General features: G+C 47.7%; 1 protein-coding gene across 6 annotated transcripts in view; it reads left to right on the plus strand.

The window, feature by feature from the left end:
* LOC147012082 (protein FAM234B-like) overlaps positions 1 to 21,989 on the plus strand; it is a 125,320-nt gene that overhangs the window by 101,691 nt on the left and 1,640 nt on the right. The gene's annotated exons all lie outside the window — the stretch shown is intronic.

Below are 21,989 nucleotides of genomic sequence, written 5' to 3' on the forward strand. Positions count from 1 at the left end.
AGGTCATGGCAGAGAGTGAGACCCAGAAGCTTGCAAGAAACGACCTCTTCCAGTGGATTGTTGAGAAAGTGGATGGGGGGTTTTGTAAACGGTCCTTTCGAAGAGACATAGTGAGAGTGTGAGATTTGTGTGGATTGAAAGACATGTTCCACGTGTTGGACCAGTTTGTGATTTTATCCAGATCTGCAGTGAGCGAAGAAGCTGCTGCTTGCCGGTCTGAGGGATGACAGATGGTACGGCAGAGGGTGGAGTCATCGGCAAAGAGAAATAGAGGATTTTCCAGAGAGTCCGAGAGATCATTGATGAAAACCAGAAAAAGAACAGGGCCCAGAACGCTACCTTGAGGAACTCCAGCCTGCACAGGAAGAGGGGATGAAAGAACTCCATTTAGGGCCACACGTTGACTGCGACAGGAGAGGAAGTCTGCGAGCCATGAGTGGAGATGGCCTTGAATACCATGGGAAGAGAGTTTGGTGAGTAGGGCAGGGTGCCAGACTGTGTCAAAAGCACGTGATATGTCCAGGGATACGGCTCGGATTTCCTGTCTGGCATTGAGGACCTCCATCCATTGATGGGAGAGCAGTAGCAGCATATCCAGGGTAGAGTGACCTGGTCTGAAACCAAATTGATGATTGGAAATCAAGCCATTGGAGAAGAGGAAGGATTTCATGTCTGAAGCAATGATGGATTCCATAACCTTGCTGATGATTGGGAGAAGGCTGATTGGTCTGTAGTTACAGGGATCTGTTTTTGCACCTTTTATGCAGGGCAGTGATGTTAGCAGATTTCCAAGCAGATGGCAGATGACCTTGGGAAAATGAGAGGGTGAATAGAACAGAGAGAGGGTGAGCAAGAGCAGAAGAGCAGGCTTTGAGGACACGTGGGCTGATGCCGTCTGGACCGGTTGCAGAATCTGACTCGAGGTTTGAAAGCAAGCTCTCCACCTTGTCAGGAGAAAAGGATACAGAGTCCAGGGACAGTTGGGTGCGACTGGGTAAAGTGGGTAGAGATAGTGATGGGTTTGGGACACAAGATTTAGCTGCAAACACCGAGTTTAGACATTCAGCTTTATCACGTGTGGAATCAGCAGTGCGGCCATTTGAGGTAAGGGAGGGGATGGAGGGGGAACATACACCAGAAACAGATTTGATTAAACGCCACCAGGATTTTGAGGAGGGAGAGAGGTCTGAGAGTTCAGACTTGAGATGAGAAAGATGTTGTTTTCTGGCTCTCCTGAGGGTAGATACACACTTGTTCCGAGCTTTGTGGAAAGAACTGAGATTGCCCTCAGTTGGGTTTGCTTTCCATGAGGCAAAGGCAAGTTGTTTCAGGACAACTGCCTCGCCACAAGCTTCAGTAAACCAAGGGCGGGAGGAAGGGTAAGACAACTGAACACGAGAGGGGATAAATCTGTGCATGAGGGAGAGCAAGTTTCTTTGAAAGAATTCCCAGGATGAGTTGATGTTTGAGAAAGTAGTGATAGGAGACCAGTCTGTAAGTTTGATGGCTGCTCGGAGACCCTGCCAGTCGGCTTGAGTGAAATGCCAGACTCGACGGCGGTGAGGTGGTTCTCTGATGACAGCCAGAGAGATGTCCACTTTAACAAGGACGTGGTCAGAAGAACCAATTGGAGCGAAGGAAGAGCAGCAGATATTGTCAGGGAAATGAGTACCAGTTCCAGTGTGCACTGGTAGAGGGGCACTGCTTCAGCGACAGTCGTGCTTCAAGAAATGATAGCTACCCTGGCAGCTAAGCTACCAGTACACATGGTTTAAAGAGAGAGTTGGCATGAGTGGTTAAAAGTTGGTCCACATTGTCTGAGAAGGAGATGGAGATGGAGATGGAGTCGTCGCTGTGTGGAGTACAGCACAACACAGCCAAACATGAGGTGGGAGTGGAGGGGAAGTCATTGCCAGAGGTACTCTTGGGGTTTGGGAGCTGTAAGGGAAAACACTCGATCACACTGCCTCAAAATGCCACCTCAGCATTTATTCAAATATTTTCACAGAAAACCTTATTTCAGGGGCACCTTCTTTTAGGGCTTTTAGGCCATCCTGCCATACGGGGCAGACTCTCAAAAGTGTTCTGCCCTTCTGCAGAGATCTACAGCTGACCATACCACCATGGCTTGCGATCCGCTAGCCATGCCATTTGTGATTGTTCCTCTTTAAAGTGTCAGATGCCACAAGTCCTCCACTTGGCCTTGCCTGTTACAGGAGGTTTTACAAAACAATCTTACCATAATTTGCTTTAAAGTTTACACCCACCACCTCGCGGTGCATGTGAAATCATACGACTTACCTCTACAGATATTTAATACTTAGCAGAAGCCCGTGGTAAAAATACGATGATGGTAAAAAAAAAGGGAAGTCTTTTATTCCAGCGCTGGTTCAGAGTTCAAAACTGTGAGGTTCAACAAGGAATTTCTTGAGTTCCTGGATGGACCTGGTGCTAAAAGGAAAGAAGAGCGATAACAAGCTGGTTGGTATTGGAAGACACTCCAGGCCAAGTAAATGTCCACAATTTGCCCATTATCTTTTGATATCGGGGGTGTGTTCAGGTACCATGTTTCTTGTAGAACGCTGGCCAAGTGGCTTAAGCACTTGAGCAAGCAACCCATTCAAAACCGTTAATAAGAAACGACTGGCTTGGCAAGTGCTAGCTAGCTGATTGGTAACTGAGCACACCCCTGGACAACTCAACATCATACACGAGGACAGACAAAACACTGACAAAAGGACAGAATCGTGGATTATTTTAGTTGTAATGAACACGTTCTTTGTTAACTTTCAACGTGTTGTTTTGGTTTTTAAAATGTACATCGACTCAGAGGTGATGTTGAGTGAATGAGAGTGAACGTGTACATAACTTCCAAAAGAAGGGGTGGGGGGGGATCTCTTGGGAACTTCTCTGGCCTCCTAACTAATTATGGATTTGTATTTTCTCGTGTAAATATGAATAATGAAGGATCACAGCCTTGTTCAAATAAATATGCTTAGTTATAAGTGAGTGACAAGTAACTCGCCCAAAAACTGTCAAAATGGCCAATGGTCAATTTTTGGGAAAATTGCGTAAATTCCTTCAAACATCTTCTCCAGACCCACCAGTCAGAATGCTACCAAATTTGGGTTACAACATTAGGCCAGGGCAGGGATATTAAATTGTGAAGGCCATGCCGATCACGTGACCGGAAGTGTCAAAATGGCCGACTTGGTCAATTTTTGGGGAAAATCGTGTAAATTCCTTCAAAAATCTTCTCCTCCAGACCCACCTGTCAGAATGCGAACAGATTTGGGTTGCAACATTATGGTAGGGAGGGATGTTGATTATATTGTGGAAGTTATGCGGATCATGTGACCATAAGTGTCAAAATGGCCGACAATGCGATTTTCCCAATAGTTGACTAATTCCTTTCAAAATCTTCTCCAGATCCACCCATCAGAATGCTACGAAACTTGGGTTACAACATGAGGACAGGGTTGTGATGTTAAACTGCGGTGGTCATGCCGATCACATGACCGTAAATGTGTCAAAATGGCAGACTTGGTAAAATATTTGGAAAAGTGTGTAAATTCCTTCAACAATCTTCCTCACCAGACCCACCAGTCAGAATTCTACCAAATTTGGGTTCCAACATTAGACCAGGGCCCAGATAAGCTCCAGGTCGAGTGGTCCTATATATATATATATATATATATATATATATATATATATATATATATATATATATATATATATATATATATATATATATATATATATATATATATATATATATTTTTTTTTAAATCATCTGTCATGCTGAAGTTGAGAAACACAATTAGCCTACAATTTGGTAATTTTGCAATCTTCCGATTTGGTACTTTAAGCCGGTCACACCTTGAAGTTTTAGCCAGCGTATGCCGACGAATGAAAAATTTGGTGAATACGCTGGCACACGCCGAATACGTTATGGGTAAGTTTTGTATACATTAAGAGCATGCTGGCATACGTCGTAGTACGCCGAGCTCATCGACATATGCCAACGTATGACTCACACATTCCGCATACACTGGCCATAAGTTGTAGGCACGTTATGTGATCGTTCACACACGTCGACACATGTTACTTATAAGTTACCCATAAGTCGAAATACATCGAGGTAATGTCTAGCGTACCCAAAACTTATTTTTAACCTATGAGTAACGTGCTTTGAACCTATGTGTAACGTATCTCCAACGCATATTGACGTATGTAGACGTATTTGATGTCTTCCGGACGATCACAGAACTTGCTGAACGTGTTTCTAACTTACAGCTACCGTATAATGGTGTATTGGCAGCGTTTAGGTGAATTGGTATATAAAAATGGGGTTCACAGGAGGAGGAATGATGATGGATCCTCCTTGCGTTCGCGTCCACGGCCAGGAGACTTCTTGGCAGCATTCTTCGAAGTTTTCTTCGGAAAGACGGTGATGTTGACACTTCGACGTCTAGTGCGGTTATGATTTGAATTGTTGAGCGGCAGCCTTGTAATAGGCTACGCCACGTGATCGTCGGCCATACAATGCCGCGCGCTATGCATAAGTTAGACTATCGTTGGGCATAAGTTGTGAACGCCGACAATACGCTAAGCATTCGTTGGTATAAGTTATCGAAACGTTCTGTGTACGTTACTAAGACGTTATGCATACGTCCAACTCGTTATGAATACACTATTGTGCACCCAAAACTGAAAAAAACATCAATAGTTCAGTGTACGCCAGCGTTTTAGATAAATTTTTGATACATTGCCATACGCTGTCTAAATCGTCAAGGTGTGACGGGGGCTTCAATGATGTATTCTAGAGCCTTTATCAGTTACTCTTGTTGCCACCTCCACTGAAGGTGGACAGAGGTTATGTTTTCACCCTTGTCTTTCTGTCTGGCTTTGTCTGTCTGTGAGCAGGATATCTCGAGTTATGGACATTCGGATGAAATTTAGTGGACAGGTTTGGTGTGTGACAAGGATAAATTCGATTTTGGTGAAGATTTGGATCCGAGAATTTTAAAGTTTATTTATTTATTTATTTTAAAATGATGATTCACCATTGAGGGATGGTGCCAAAACTGATATATGGCATGATGATTCAAAAAGTTGGGGATGGATTATGACAAAACTTGGTGGATGAGTTGGAGTTGGTTAGGTGACGAGAACAACCTGATTAGATTTTGTTTCAGGTCCGGATGCAGATCCGGCTCATCAGTGGGATACAAAACCTAAACTGTTCGGCTTGGCAGAGGTATGTGCTCTCCCGAGTGCTGTTTTAGTTTTCCCAAGCTATCCCAACACATGAAGTTCAGGAACACCTCGCTTCACGCTGCCCTGTGGAATGCTAATTCATTATGGAGCTCTCCTTGAGAAACATTTTCTTAAAAAAAAAAGAACACAAAAATCCATAACACTTAGTGCCCCCCTCCCCCCAAGTAAATGCACCCGTCGCAATTGTTTGTACTGTATGCATATGCTCTCAGCCAATGAGTGCTGTTTAATCCACCTTTATTTTGCAGTGGGATGAACCTCCTCCCACTGCTTCCATGTAGAATGTATACGAGCGGTGGCAATTATTCTTTTTATTGATTGTACATATTTTGTTTCTGTTAATGCTTATCAATGTCATCATTAATATATGTATTATATATATATATATATATATATATATATATATATATATATATATATATATATATATATTGTTACGAATTCGCGCCTGCCGGCGTGCGATCGGCCACGTAACTCGAATCGCGACATGTCGCCCACCGGAACGGACAATTCAGTCGTGACCCTCCTGGAACTACCGCCAGGCGCCAGTCACGGGTGGGGGTTTAACCTCACCACGATCGTGCCAATTGCCCACCCGCGCAGGATAGGTTTGCTCGCCAAATTTGACCTACCTAAGTACCTGCGCGAGTGGTCGACCGGGCGATCGTACCTCGCGGCAGGTCGGCTTCGGACACGAACCGCTGAAGGGGCTCGTTCCGTGCTGCAGGGATAACCGAGCGGAGTTATCGTCCACCTCGACGGTTCGGATAACTTATCGGGTGTTTCAACCCACTATCAATCCCTTACGTGATGCAAGATGGAACTTTCAACGGAGGAAAGGACACAACGAAACGGGAAACAGTTCGACAAGCAATTTTATTACACACACACACACACACACACACACACACACACACACACATACACACACACACACACACATACACACACACACACACACACATACACACACACACATACACACACACACACATACACACACATACACATACACACACACATACACACACACACACATACACACACACACACACACACACACACACACACACACACACACACAACCACACACACACACACATACACACACACATACACACACACACACATACACACACACACACACACACACACACACACACACACATACACACATACACACATACACACATACACACATACACACATACACACATACACACATACACACATACACACATACACACATACACACATACACACATACACACATACACACATACACACATACACACGGCAAGCATGGCAGTAATGCAATGTGCAACAAAAGCAAAAGCACTACTCCCGACTATAATTATTTACAACACTTAAGCAATTATACTTGTCGGGACTCGGCGCCACATCATTCATTCAAAATAAACAGGAAAGACCTCCCCATAGGCAGGGAGGTAGACGGGGTCCGTGGACCAAATGTGCACGGAACCTGGAGGAGCGGCCATGTCCACAAGACCGAAAAGGTCTTACCCGCATCCTCGTGACGCGATGGCGGGCAAGCCGCAATATCAGCGCAGCTGCGCCCAGACTCCGTGCCCCTGGCGTGGTCGGTGAGCCCTCTCCGGCGTGCTCCGCGCAAGCACGGTTTGGTCGGCACCACGGTTAGGGTGGGGAATGAACGGGGCCACCGGCACTATCTCAGCGCGGATTGGGGGGGGAATTGTTGATGCTCAGGGTCGGGCGAGGGGAATGGCTGGCTGGCTTGGTCGCTTGTGAAAGCGAAGGTGGCTCGAATCCAGCGACGAGACGACACCAACGACGAGACGAGCCCAGCGACGAGACGACACCAACGACGAGACGAGCCCAGCGACGAGACGACACCAACGACGAGACTAGCCCAGCAACGAGACGACACCAACCATGGGAAAAGCGACCCGCACACTACAACAACGAGTTGCACACAGACTCGTGTCTTTTATAGACCGGGGAGGAGCCTGTATGCAGATTTTCGGATCAAAACGCGATTGGAGGCGGGGCCACGCCACCCTCTGTTCAGCCATTGGTGTGGCAAAAAGGGGCGTGAGCCTCTTTTCATCCGAATTCCTTCCTGAGAGGAATTCACATCCATCGCGCTTGGAGGCGGGGCCACACCGCCCGACGCTCACCCATTAGATGGAGGAAAAGGGGCGTGAACCTCCCCTGATCCGAATTTCTCTCCCGTAAGGAATCCACATTCTTCGTGCTTGGAGGCGGGGCCACACTGCCCGACGCTCGCCCATTGGATGGAGGAAAAGGGGCGTGAACCTCCCCTGATCCGAATTTCTCTCCCGTAAAGGCAACCATTGCACTCGCGGCTTGCTGCGTTCGGCAGCAATCACCGAACGGCTTCGGACAGTACGACGTTCGGTGTTGACTGGTGGTGGGGTCGATGGTTGTGGAAGGAGAAAGGCAAAGGTGGTGGGGGGTTTGCTGTGGTGGTTTGGTGGTTGGCGGGCGTCGTTTGAGAATGGCGGTGAAGCAATGTTTGCGGGATGGAGTTGTGGAGGTAAAGAGGCGAAGGTGGTGGTGTTTGCGTTGTTGGCGGCTTAATGGTCCAAAATAACGATAGAGAAAGAAAAATGGCTAACTCAAAGCGTCGCAGCCAGGATGAATCGCACATATTCCCTCTAAACAACAGGTGTGGGCTAACTACACATGAACTTATCGATATATCTCACCTGAGGACCCTTTATGGTGTATTGCGAATTTCCACAGCCGTAACAATATATATATATATATATATATATATATATATATATATATATATATATATATATATATATATATATATAAATATATATATATATATATATATATATATATATATATATATATATATATATATTTTGACCATCTCTATTATTATTCGCACTGTTACTGATACCCCAATGAAGCCCTCATATTCCACTCATGCATCAGAAATAACGCTGTCTTGAACTAATCTCCATTCAAACAATGGTATAATGACCCCTTTTAGCGTATTTTCGAGAAGCATTCTTTTCTCCAGGAACCTATCCTTTGCCAATGCTCTTTTCCAGGAACGCATCCTGGGTATTACAATACTACCGTGTTCTATGATAGTTTAATGAGGTTCCACCACGTATTCACAGCACCCCTTGCTGTATGCTTGGTCCATGGATTAATCCTTCTTTTTTTACGAGCTTCTTTTTTTATATTTCTTTCTTTCTTTACGAGCTTTTCTGCAAGATGTTCTTGTTGCATGGTTTAATTTTTTTTCACAGGAAAGTGTTAACCTCCACTTGATGCCATTTCGCCTGTGCAGTGTTTTTTGTTTATGGTTAAGAATATTGTCAAAAAAGCTAACGGACATTTGACAATTTAGAATTTTACAATTGTCGGACAAAACTTGTACTTGGACTACAACTCATTCCAAAGTAGTGCTGCTATGACTTAACAGCCCCAATATTCCCACCTTATGGGACAAGCCAGGGATTATTTTTGGCCCAGATGGACAGGGTGGTCTCTGGGCTTGGTTCACATGCCTCACATCCTGCTCAGCTTGATGCCGTGGAAACCAAGGCTTTTCAAGATCATTGGAATCTCTTGCAATGAAGCTGAGTCAATGGGCCTATCACTTCACTATCGCCCACAGGTCGGTGATCTGTCTTCTTTCGCCTCATTTCTGGTCTTGTGTGCACTCATTTATTCCTCTTTTTTTTCCAACCCATGGAACCACATACCATACTCTGCAATCTCATTCTTCCCTCCAAGTCTTCAAGACAGCTGTTCACCAACATATCAAGTTATCCCCCATCCAAAATTGGTTCGCAGGCACCAGCAGTGACCACTATTTTCGTTGTGTCTGTGTCTGTCTGTTTGTGACTCTCTCCAGAGCAGAGCTCCGTGACGTTTGATGCGATCTTGATGAAACTTGGACACAAGCTAGATATCATGGTCTCGTTGTGTCTTTTTGTATGAGGGGGGCGTCCCACGCCCCTTGTGGGCGGACCAACGCCCACTTGAACTTTTTATTTATTTATTTTTCTCTTTTTTTTTTTTTCTCACAATTTTATTTCCTTGAAGCTGTGCGTAATGTCCACAAGTACAACATATAAAAAATCCGATTTGATTTGGTCAATTTTGATGGAAGAGATAGGTTTTTACGGAAGGGCTTCCTCAAAAGCTTCCATGAACTCAATTGTACCTATCGTGACATTGTTCAATAATGCCCGCGAACCATCATCGCCTCCCGGCTTGTCATAATCTTTTCTTATACCCGTTAAACCACCTCCACTGCTCCCAAAAGTTTGCTTATATATCCATATTGTCCACCCCTTGCATTCTCTCCTAACCTTCATCGTTACCTGCATCCCTTGTTTGTCTGTCTCTCTTCTCCTCGACCCTGTTATTGGCATTTCCCCTTTCTCCTGCTGTTCCCTTTGTGTTGCCCTGATCTATTGTGTCTGAACTGAGACCATGAATGCTTGCATCACACACACACACACACACACACACACACACACACACACACACACACACACACACACACACACACACACACACACACACACACACACACACACACACACACACACACACGCACAACATGGCCGAAAATATGTGGACACCCCTTCTAATTAATGGATTCAGCTATTTCAGCCACACACATTGCTGACAGTTATATAAAATCAAGCACACAGCCATGCAATCTCCATAGACAAACATTGGCAGTACAATGGGCTGGACTGAAGAGCTTGGTCACTTTCAATGTGGCATCATTAAAGGGTGAAGGAGCTCCTTGTGAGCCAATGGCCATCCATATCTAGTGCCCAACTGTCTGTGGACATCCTCCTGCAGTTGGGTTACTTCTTATTAGGAGGTTGGTGGCAGGATTTGCACTCCAATCACCATAAAACCCTTCATTCTGCAAAACATTCAAAAAGCATTTTAAAAATCTGAAAACCCACGCCGTGGGAGTACCTCCTGTTTCAGAGTGGTGCTGAGGTGTCGTCCATCAGACGGCGGTCTCCTTGAGTTAACTTTAAGCAGTCCCTTTGGGTGGGTGCCTGGCATGTCCTATCCCTAAGAGAGGATGATCACCTGTCTGTTATCATTTGAGCTCAAGCGTTTGGCCATCGGTATTGCAGCTCTCTCTGAGGTTCGGAGACTGGATTGTGGCGAGATCATGGCGGTTGGTTACACCAACTGTTGGTCTGGTCGCTCTGATGGTTACCATGCCCAAGGAGTTGATGCAGCTGTTTCCAAAAAGCTGACTCCAATGATAATTGAGGTAACACTGGTCAACGAGCGTAGTATTTTTTTTCTCCTGAAGAGTTGTGGAGACGAAGGATTCATCACTCCTTGGGTGTCGTTTTCCTGGTCTCTGTATATGCTCCAAATGAGGCGAGTGACCTCACCGTGAAGGATGGATTCTATTCCACGCTCGAGTCTGTGATTGATCAGTGCCCCAGGCGAGATACTCTTCTCATCTTGGGGGATTTCAATGCATCGATTGGAACTGATAGGGATGGTTATGAGATGTGTGTTTGTCCCCATGGGTCTGGAACTGTGAACCAGAATAGCACCAAGTTCCTTGACTTTGCAAGAAGTCATGGACTTAGGGTGGCCGGTTCATGGTTTCAGCGCCCATAGGCTCATCACTGGACTTGGTATTCCAACGCTGGCGGTGTGGCAAAGGAGATTGACCATATGCTCGTTGCTGGTCATTGGAGGATGATCCAGAACTGCAGGGTCTACTGGAGTGTTCAGTTCTTCAATCGTTTTTCAATTTTTTTTTTTTTTTTTTTTTTTTTTTTTTTTACATTTCCATGACCTAATCTGTTGAACTCTCTCATACATTAATATTAACAACAAAAACGATCTTATGATGCTTCATCTTCCTCTCTCACACATGTGGTACTCTTTACTGTTTCACAATGCACTACTCTTCTGCTATTTCAACAGACTGCTTTCATTTCGACCTCTCCTTCATTCCTTGCCTAAAAAATCCAACTATTACAGCGCTTCTTCTCTCCATGCTCTGAATTCGCCTTCATTGCATCCATCAAGAATTGTGTTAAATCGCATCTCTGACCTAAAACTTTTAAAAACCACAGTTTGCCATGGATGCTCGCTTTCCATCAACCATTCTTTTTCCAACTTCAGTGCCAACTCACCCCCTCACCCCTCACTCTCACTCTCAAAGCAACCATCCCACTCTTCTCCTCCATGCCTCCCTCTCACCTCTTTCAAAAATTCCCCCCTCACCTTTCTCCCACCTTTCATCCCCCTCACTCTTCCTTCTCTAAGTTGCCCCCCCTCTCATCCACCAACCTGCCTCCCTCCACTGCCCTCTCACCTCCATCTCTTCACTCCACCTCCTCAAATACTCAACTGCCATCTTCCTTGTCTCTTGTCCCCCCTCTCTCCCAGCACCACAGAGCCTTTTCTCCTCCTCATTCGGCCCCCTCCCCTCGCTATTCTGCAATACCCCACACTCCTTGAGCAACCCTCCTTACCTCCCCCTCGTCCCTCGTCCTACCTCCTGCCCCCTCCACCTCCTGCACCCAAAGCCTCCTCCCCTACCTCTTCATTAAAAGTGTGGACCTCAAATATCCGGGGCCTTCGCTCAAACCTTTCAGATCTTTCCATGCAGGTTGCCACTGACAAACCAGACATTATCTGCCTAACAGAAACTTTCCTCTCCCAAGACGTGTCTGACTCCCAAGTATCTCTCCCTGGTTACCCTCTTACGGTATGACAGACCTGAGCCTCGTCCTGGTGGAGGTGTTGCTCTCTTCATCAAAGACTCTATTCCTCACTCTCCCTGCACTGCTCTCACTCCCCCACACCCCAGGAATACCTCTGGCTTCGGCTTCCCCTCCACTCCCACCTCATGTTTATATGTGTACTGTACCGTCCACCGAACAGTGATGACTCCATCTACACCTCACTCTCCGAAAACATGGACCATCTTCTATCTTCTCATCCAAACTCTCTCTTCCTCTTATGTGGCGACTTCAATTGTCATCACGCCAGTTGGCTAGGTGTGGGCACTCTCTCACCTGCCATGGGACATCAGCAAAGCTTTCTGTGACTCATTGGGACTGACTCAATCGGTCAACTTCCCGACCCGGATCTCAACCAATGGTACTCCATCTCTTCTGGATCTGATTTTGACAAATTTCCCTGACAATATCTGCTGCTCTTCCTTCGCTCCAATTGGTTCTTCTGACCACGTCCTTGTTAAAGTGGACATCTCTCTGGCTGTTATCAGAGAACCACCTCACCGCCGTCGAGTCTGGCATTTCACTCAAGCCGACTGGCAGGGTCTCCAGCAGCCATCAAACTTACAGACTGGTCTCCTATCACTACTTTCTCAAACATCAACTCATCCTGGGAATTCTTTCAAAGAAACTTGCTCTCCCTCATGCACAGATTTATCCCCTCTCGTGTTCAGTTGTCTTACCCTTCCTCCCGCCCTTGGTTTACTGAAGCTTGTGGCGAGGCAGTTGTCCTGAAACAACTTGCCTTTGCCTCATGGAAAGCAAACCCAACTGAGGGCAATCTCAGTTCTTTCCACAAAGCTCGGAACAAGTGTGTAGCTACCCTCAGGAGAGCCAGAAAACAACATCTTTCTCATCTCAAGTCTGAACTCTCAAACCTCTCTCCCTCCTCAAAATCCTGGTGGCGTTTAATCAAATCTGTTTCTGGTGTATGTTCCCCCTCCATCCCCTCCCTTACCTCAAATGGCCGCACTGCTGATTCCACACGTGATAAAGCTGAATGTCTAAACTCGGTGTTTGCAGCTAAATCTTGTGTCCCAAACCCATCACTATCTCTACCCACTTTACCCAGTCGCACCCAACTGTCCCTGGACTCTGTATCCTTTTCTCCTGACAAGGTGGAGAGCTTGCTTTCAAACCTCGAGTCAGATTCTGCAACCGGTCCAGACGGCATCAGCCCACGTGTCCTCAAAGCCTGCTCTTCTGCTCTTGCTCACCCTCTCTCTCTGTTCTATTCACCCTCTCATTTTCCCAAGGTCATCTGCCATCTGCTTGGAAATCTGCTAACATCACTGCCCTGCATAAAAAGGTGCAAAAACAGATCCCTGTAACTATAGACCAATCAGCCTTCTCCCAATCATCAGCAAGGTTATGGAATCCATCATCGCTTCAGACATGAAATCCTTCCTCTTCTCCAATGGCTTGATTTCCAATCATCAATTTGGTTTCAGACCAGATCACTCTACCCTAGATATGCTGCTACTGCTCTCCCATCAATGGATGGAGGTCCTCAATGCCAGACAGGAAATCCGAGCCGTATCCCTGGACATATCACGTGCTTTTGACACAGTCTGGCACCCTGCCCTACTCACCAAACTCTCTTCCCATGGTATTCAAGGCCATCTCCACTCATGGCTCGCAGACTTCCTCTCCTGTCGCAGTCAACGTGTGGCCCTAAATGGAGTTCTTTCATCCCCTCTTCCTGTGCAGGCTGGAGTTCCTCAAGGTAGCGTTCTGGGCCCTGTTCTTTTTCTGGTTTTCATCAATGATCTCTCGGACTCTCTGGAAAATCCTCTATTTCTCTTTGCCGATGACTCCACCCTCTGCCGTACCATCTGTCATCCCTCAGACCGGCAAGCAGCAGCTTCTTCGCTCACTGCAGATCTGGATAAAATCACAAACTGGTCCAACACGTGGAACATGTCCTTCAATCCAGACAAATCTCACACTCTCACTATGTCTCTTCGAAAGGACCGTTTACAAACCCATCCACTTTCTCAACAATCCTCTGGAAGAAGTCTTTTCTTTCAAGCTTCTGGGTCTCACTATCTGCCATGACCTTTCCTGGGAAAGTCACATTTCCAACCTTGCCTCAAAAGCCAGTCGCCGACTGGGAATCCTCCGTCGTGCAAAGTCCTTCCTCGGCCCTCTTGAGCTCCTGACCACTTACAAAGCTTTTGTCCGTAGCCTGATGGAGTACTGCTCTCCCCTCTGGGCTGGTGCTCCTGCCTCCCACCTTACTCGACTTCACGCTGTCGAAACCAGGGCTTTTAAGATCATTGGCATCTCCCGCAATGAAGCTGAGTCTTTGGGCCTCTCACTCAATCACCGCAGGTTGGTCGGTGGTCTTTCTGTCTTCTACCGACTCCTCTCCAGCCTTGCCCCCTGCTCTCTCTGTGATTTGTCCCAACCACATTTCCACAGGGCGCTCAAGGTCCGCCAACAACCCCCTTCTGGTAAAACTACCAAAATCACGAATCACTGCTCATCTTCACTCTTTCATTCCTCTTTTTCCCGCCTTTGGAATAAACTTCCTCACTCTATTCTTTCCCATTCTTCCCTCCAGGCTTTCAAAACAGCTGTTCACCACCACCTCTTATCTTCCCCCATCCAAATCCTCGATCTTTCTACCCCCGATAATCCACCCAAGCCCACTTCCTTCAATTCTCCTGCTTTCCTTCCTGAAAGTCCCTTTAATGTCCATCTTCCCCTCGCCATGTTCCCCGTCCCATCCCCATCCCTCTCCCTTCCACAGTTCACCTGTGTCTGTTCCCCAATGTTTTGTCCCTTCCACTCCCGCCCCTCTTGTCTCATGCCTCCTTGCTGTGAGTTGTGTGTTAGCTCTCATACGAGCCTCGACCAAGGTATACAAAAAAAAAAAAAAAAAAAAAAAATCGTGACCATAGGCTTGTTATAGCAACTCTGAAGTTGCAGTTTAAATCCAGGAGAATGGTACCAGCCTATGCTGGATGTTGGCAAGCTCAATGATGAGAGGGTAGCTGAGGAGTTTGCAAACAGGCTGAGTGGAGATTTTGGGGGTCTGGGTGCTTTGGAGAATCCTGAAGAGTTGTGGAGTGTCTTCAAGACCACCATCCTTGATGTTGCCGGGAGATCCTTGATGTTATACCGCACGTGAAAAATCTGAATGCCTAAACTCAGTGTTTGCAGCGAAGTCAGGTCAGGTATGGGAGCATGTGCCAGAACAGCACGTCGCTGCGTCCACTTTCCGCCGGTACTCCAGGGGCCTCCGTCTGGCCATCCCCCAGGCAGATGCCAGGCCCATCCCCATCTCCTTGAGATGATGGTCAACCTGTTGCAACCATGAGGCACGTGGTCGACCCACTGGCCTCCTCCACTCATGAGACTCCTTCGCTGAGAGAATCTAGTGAGCAGGATCAGAGTCAGGAAAACGAGCCACATGTCCATACAGCCGCAACTGACGCTCAGGGACTATGCAGGTAACAAATCTCATCCGAGTCTCTCTCAGCAACCGCTCGTTGGACACAAAATCCGACCAGCGATAGCCAAGGATTCTCCGAAGAGACCTGGTACCAAAGGAATTAAGTCTCCGTCTCAGATCCTTGGTCAGAGTCCAAGTCTCGCACCCATAGAGCAAGACTGGAAGTACCAACGACCTGAAGACTCGGACTTTCGTCCTCCCGCACAGGTACCGGCAGCGCCACACCCCATGATCCAGTGAATCCATGACTCCCCAGGCCCGACCCAGACGTCTATTGACCTCTGACTCGCAGCCAGCAGAGACATGAATATCACTGCCAAGGTAAGTGAATCTCTCCACGACCTCAACATCCTCACCACAAACAGACACAGACAGGACAGCAGCATCCAAGATGTCACCGAAAGCCTGGATCTTAGTTTTGACCCAAGAAACCCGTAATCCCAACGGCTCAGACTCCTCATTCAGCACCTCGAGGGCCCCCAAGAGGATGTCTAAAGTCTCCGCAAAGATGACTGCATCATCTGCAAAGTCAAGGTCCGAGATCTTGACATTCCCAAATGACGCACCGCAACTTGATCTCTCCGACATCCTCCCTAGAATCCAGTCCATACAAGTGCTGAAAAGTGTGGGGGCAAGTACACATCCCTGACGAACTCCAGTAACAACTGGAAATAAGTCAGAGATGGTACTACCACACTTCACAGCACTCTCAGTACCAGAGTAGAGTTCAGACATCAGATCGATCAGTTTTGGTGGCACCCCACGAAGACCAAGAATCCTCCAGAGGACATCCCGATTCACTGAATCGAACGCTTTACAGAGATCAACATAGGCTGCAAGCAGCCCCTGCCGAAACTCTCGTCTGCGTTCGGTGAGGACACGAAGTGCAAGGATACGGTCAATCGTTGACCTCTTTGGTGTAAAGCCTGACTGCTCTGGACGCTGGTGCTCAAGCAGATGGTGGCTAACCCTATCGAGAATTATCCGAGCAAAGACCTTGCCCGGCACTGAGAGCAGCGTCACCCCTCGGTAGTTGTTGCAGTCTTGGCGATCACCCTTCCCTTTCCAGAGAGGGACAACAAGGCCCCTCTTCCAGTCAGTTGGGATGATGCCTGTGTTCCAGGCAGAGCACAAAACTGCATGCAACGACACGAGTGCAGCATTTCCACCAGCCTTGAGAAGTTCGGCATGGATGCCACAGATCCCTGGAGCTTTGCCCCGTTTCAACTGGTTCACCGCAGCCCGTGTTTCCACAAGCGTAGGTGGACCACAGTTGATTCGAGGGTCAGCAACAGGGATTGTAACACCCTTGACGTCCAACTCGACAGTTGGGGGATCAGCCTGGTACAACCGCTCAAAGTAACCGGCCCAGCGGGCCTTCACTTCAGACTCCTCTGTCAAGAGCCTACCACTCTCTGCTCGAACTGTAGTGCTCCGAGGGATGGGCTTGGATGAACGTAATGCGCGAATTCCCCTGTAAGCGGGACGAGAATCACCTGTCCACAGGTGATGCTCTACCCCCTCACAGATTCCTCGCACATAGGCCTCCTTGTCCACCCTCAGTGCACGTACAGTTTTACGCCTCAGCTCCCTGAACAGCTCAGCTCTGCCATTCAGCCTGGCCCTGCGACTCTGGTCAATGGTATCCAGTGTCCCTTGAGAGACAAAATTCTTCTTTGCCCTGCGGTGAGCTCCAAGGCATCCACCGGCAACATCAAGGACGGTGGTCTTGAAGGCGCTCCACAACTCTTCAGGACCCCCCCCAAAGCACCCAGACCCCCCAAGTGTCCACTCAGCCTGTTCGAAAACTCCTCAGCTACTCTCTCATCCCTGAGCTTGGCAACATCCAGTCTCAGCTGGGATGGTACCATTCTCCAGGATTTATGGTGCAGCTTTAGAGTTGCTACAACAAGCCTGTGGTCAGTATTGAGGAACTGAGCACTCCGGTAGACCCTGCAGTTCTGGATCATCCTCCAACGACCGTCAATGAGGACATGGTCATTCTCCTTTGCCACACCGCCAGCGTTGGAATACCAAGTCCAGCGATGAGCTTGTGGGCGCTGAAACCATGAACCAGCCACCCTAAGTCCATGACTTCTTGCAAAGTCAAAGAACTTAGTGCTATTCTGGTTCATAGTTCCTGACCCATGGGGACCAACACACACCTCATAACCATCCCTATCAGTTCCAGTCGATGCATTGAAATCCCCCAAGACTAGAAGTGTATCTCGTCTGGGGCATTGATCAACCACAGACTCGAGTGTGGCGTAGAATGCATCCTTCACGGTAAGATCACTCGCCTCAGTCGGAGCATAAACAGAGACCAGGGAAATGACACCTAAGGAGTGACGAATCCTTAATCTCATAATACGCTCGTTGACCGGTGTTACCTCAATTATCATTGGGGTCAGCTTATTGGACAGAGCTACAGCAACTCCTTGGGTATGGTAACCATCAGAGCGACCAGACCAATAGTAGGTGTAACCACCCACCATTATCTTGCCGCAATCCGGTCTCCGAACCTCAGAGAGAGCTGCAATCCCGATGTCCAAACGCTTGAGCTCAGATGATAACAGAGACAGGTGATCATCCTCTCTTAGGGATAGGACATTCCAGGCACCCACCCGAAGGGACCGCCTCAGGTTAACCCAAGGAGACCGCCGTCTGGTGGACGACACCTCAGCACCACTCCGACACACTCTCCCGCAATCTGACCCAGGGATGTTACCCTGTGGTTTCCCTCCTATCAAAGATTGGGGGTCCCGAAGGCTTTGCCCCAATCCCGTCATCCTGTGAGCTGCCCTGCGAAGGGAAGCTGCACAGGAGGTACTCCCACGGAGTGGGTTTTCAGATTTTTTTGCGTTTTGCGGAATGAAGGGTTTTACGGTGGCCGGAGTGCAAATCCTGCCACCAACCTCCTAATAAGAAGTGACCCAACTGCAGGAGGACGTCCGCAGACACAGTTGGGCACTAGATATGGATGGCCGTTGGCTCACAAGGAGCTCCTCCGCCCTTTGACAGGTTTTGTTTTTAATCCTGCTGGGTGTCCATATCCAAACACCCTCCTCACCAGAAACCTGGTGGGGGAGACGGTTTAGTCGCCGACAACCCGACCATGGAACAGGTTAGTACAGGTTTACATGGTACCTGTAGCAGGTCACAGATCGAACCTGACCTGACAGAAGCAGCGAAATCTTGTGTCCAAAACCCATCACTTTCTCCACCCACCTTACCCAGTCGCACCCAAATGTCCCTGGACTCTGTGACCTTTTCTCCTGACAAGGTGGAGAGCTTACCATCAAACCTCGACTCAAATTCTGCAATCGGTCCAGACGGCATCAGCCCACGTGTCCACAAAGCCTGCTCTTCTGTTCTTGCTCACCCTCTCTCTGTTCTATTCACGCTCTCATTTGTTCGAGGTCATCTGCCATCTGCTTGGAAATCTGCCAACATCACTGCCCTGCATAAAAATGTGCAAAAACAGATCCCTGCAACTACAGACCAATCAGCCTTCTCCTAATCATCAGCAAGGTTATGGAATCCATAATCACTTCAGACATAAAATCCTTCCTCTTCTCCAATGGCTTGATTTCCGATCATCAATTTGGTTTCAGACCAGGTCACTCTTCCCTGGATATGCTGCTTCTACTCTCCCAACAATGGATGGAACTCCTCAATGTCAGACAGGAAATCCAAGCCGTATCCCTGGACATATCACGTGCTTTTGACACAGTCTGGCACCCTGCCCTACTCACCAAACTCTCTAACCATGGTATCCAAGGCTACCTCCACTCATGGATCGCAGACTTCCTCTCCTGTCGCAGTCAACGTGTGGCCCTAAATGGAGTTCTTTCATCCCCTCTTCCTGTCCAGGCTGGAGTTCCTCAAGGTAGCGTTCTGGGCCCTGTTATTTTTCTGGTTTTCATCAATGATCTCTCTGACTCTGGAGAATCCTCTATATCTCTTTGCTGATGACTCCACCCTCTGCCGTACCATCGGTCATCCCTCAGACCAGCAAGCAGCAGCTTCTTCGCTCACTGCAGATCTGGATAAAATCACAAACTGGTCCAACACGTGGAACATGTCTTTCAATCCGAACAAATCTCACACTCTCACTATGTCTCTTCGAAAGGACCGTTTAGAAACCCCCCCCCCCATCCACTTTCTCAACAATCCTCTGGAAGAAGTCCTTTCTTTCAAGCTTCTGGGTCTCGCTATCTGCCATGACCTTTCCTGGGAAAGCCACATTTCAAACCTCACATCCAAAGCCAGTCGCCGACTGGGAAACCTCCGTCGTGCAAAGTCCTTCCTCAGCCCACCTGAGCTCCTGACCACATACAAAGCTTTCGTCTGCAGCCTGATGGAGTACTGCTTTGCCCTCTGAGCTGGTGCTCCTGCCTCCCACCTTTCTCGGCTTCACGCTGTAGAAACCAGGGCATTTCGGATCATCGGCATCTCCCACAATGAGGCTGAGTCTTTGGGCGTCTCACTCAATCACCGCAGGTTGGTCAGTGGTCTTTCTGTCTTCTACCGTCTCCTCTCCAGCCTTGCCCCCCCCACCCCCCCGCTCTCTCTGCGATTTGTCCCCACCACATTTCCACAGGGTGCTCAAGGTCTGCCAACAACCCCCTTCTGGTAAAACTACCAAAATCATGAATCACTGCTCACCTTCACTCTTTCATTCCTCTCTTTTTTTTCCCCGCCTTTGGAATAAACTCCCTCGCTCTATTCTTTCCTATTCTTCCCTCCAGGCTTTCAAAACAGCTGTTCACCACCACCTCTTATCTTCCCCCATCCAAATCCTTGATCTTTTCTACCCCTGATAATCCACCCAAGCCCACCTCCTTCAAATTCCCTGCTTTCCTTCCTGAAAGTCCCTGTAATGTCCATCTTCTTTTCCCCATATTCCCCACCCCATCCCTCTCCCTTCCACAGATCTCCTAATGTCTGTTCCCCACTGTTTTGTCCCACCCCTCTTGTCTCATGCCCCCTTGCTGTGCATTGTGTGTTTGCTCTCACACGTGCCTCGACAAGGTATACAAAAAAAAGATGTCTTGGAACTCACTGTTGGGCAAAGAAGAATTTTGTCTCGAGGGATACTGGATACCATTGACCACAGTCGGAGAGCCAGGCTGAATGCCAGAGCTGAGCTGTTCAGGGAGCTGAGACGGAAAACTGTACATGCACCAAGGGTGGACAAGGAGGCCTATGTGCGAGGAATCTGAGGGGGTTGAGCATCACCTCTGGTCAAGTGATGCTCATCTTGCTTACAGGGGAATTCACACATTGCGTTTCTCCAAGCCCGTTCCTCGGTGCACTGCATTTAGAGCAGAGGGTGGTGGGCTCTTGACCAAGCTGTTAGGGTTTGTTTGAGTGGCTGTACCAGGCTGATCCACCAGTTGTCGAGTTGGATGATGGGTGTTACAATCGCTATTGCTGACCCTCTGATCAACTGTGATCCACCTTCATTCCTGGATTTCTGACTTCCTCCTCTTTGCAGTCAGAATGTTAAAGAGAACCTTCCCTTCTTCTCTTCCAGTGGAGGCCAGTGTTACCAAGGCAAAGTCTGAGGCCCAGTGTTCTTCCTAATCATTTTAAATGTCCTCCCTGATGCTCTGGAAAATCCTCTTCCATTTTGTTTCGTGTTTGTTAATCTTAAAAATTAAAATGTATACTTGTTCACTTGCAAGTATTGACTCACTCAAGTGGGAAATCCACCAGCTGACATTAAATTCCAGTACTTTTCTCCAAAACAGTTTTTGCACAAGAGGTGTTAAGTTTACATTACACCGTTTCATTTGAAACAACCTGTACATCACCCCAAGCCTTCTGAGAGACATCTCTCTCTTGAAATCATTACATGCTTGTCTGAGAAATAGAACGTCTTTCAATCCTGGAAAATTTGTCTTGCTCTATTGTTCCAGAGGAATTTTCAAATGAACCCACCTCGTCATTTCCTTGGTCATACACAAGAAGAGTTTGTCTCTTGACCATCTCGTCCTCACCATCAGCCATAACCTTTCTTGTTCCCACCACATAGCAAAGCAGGCTGCCAAAGCCAGCTAAACACTGGGAATCCTCTGTCTCGCCACGTCTTCCTTGGAAAATTAGAGCGACTCATTCTAGAAGGCTTATATGTCAAGGTCAATTGAGTACTACAAGGAAATTATGCGCAGGAGGCCACCATTCAGCCCATCATGCCTGCGCCACACCAATACCAGATTTTAATAAATCTGTCAATACCCATTCCTTTCGTGTGCAGCCTTTTGGCTGCCACTGGTACTCATTTCGCCGACCTCGGAAGGATGACAGGCCGAGTCAACCCCCTGGTGTTAATTCAGTGGCAAACGAGGCTTGAAATCAGGACCCTGGGATCCCAAGCCACCACCCTAACCACTTACCAGGTTTAAATGGGCTGGCACACCAGCATCATGTGTCTCCTGAATTCTGTTGAATGGAAAGTGCTCAAA

Source organism: Eptatretus burgeri, chromosome 15, assembly GCF_056783735.1.
Source record: "Eptatretus burgeri isolate ZD-2024b chromosome 15, Ebu_testis_v1, whole genome shotgun sequence".
Taxonomy (NCBI): domain Eukaryota; kingdom Metazoa; phylum Chordata; class Myxini; order Myxiniformes; family Myxinidae; genus Eptatretus; species Eptatretus burgeri.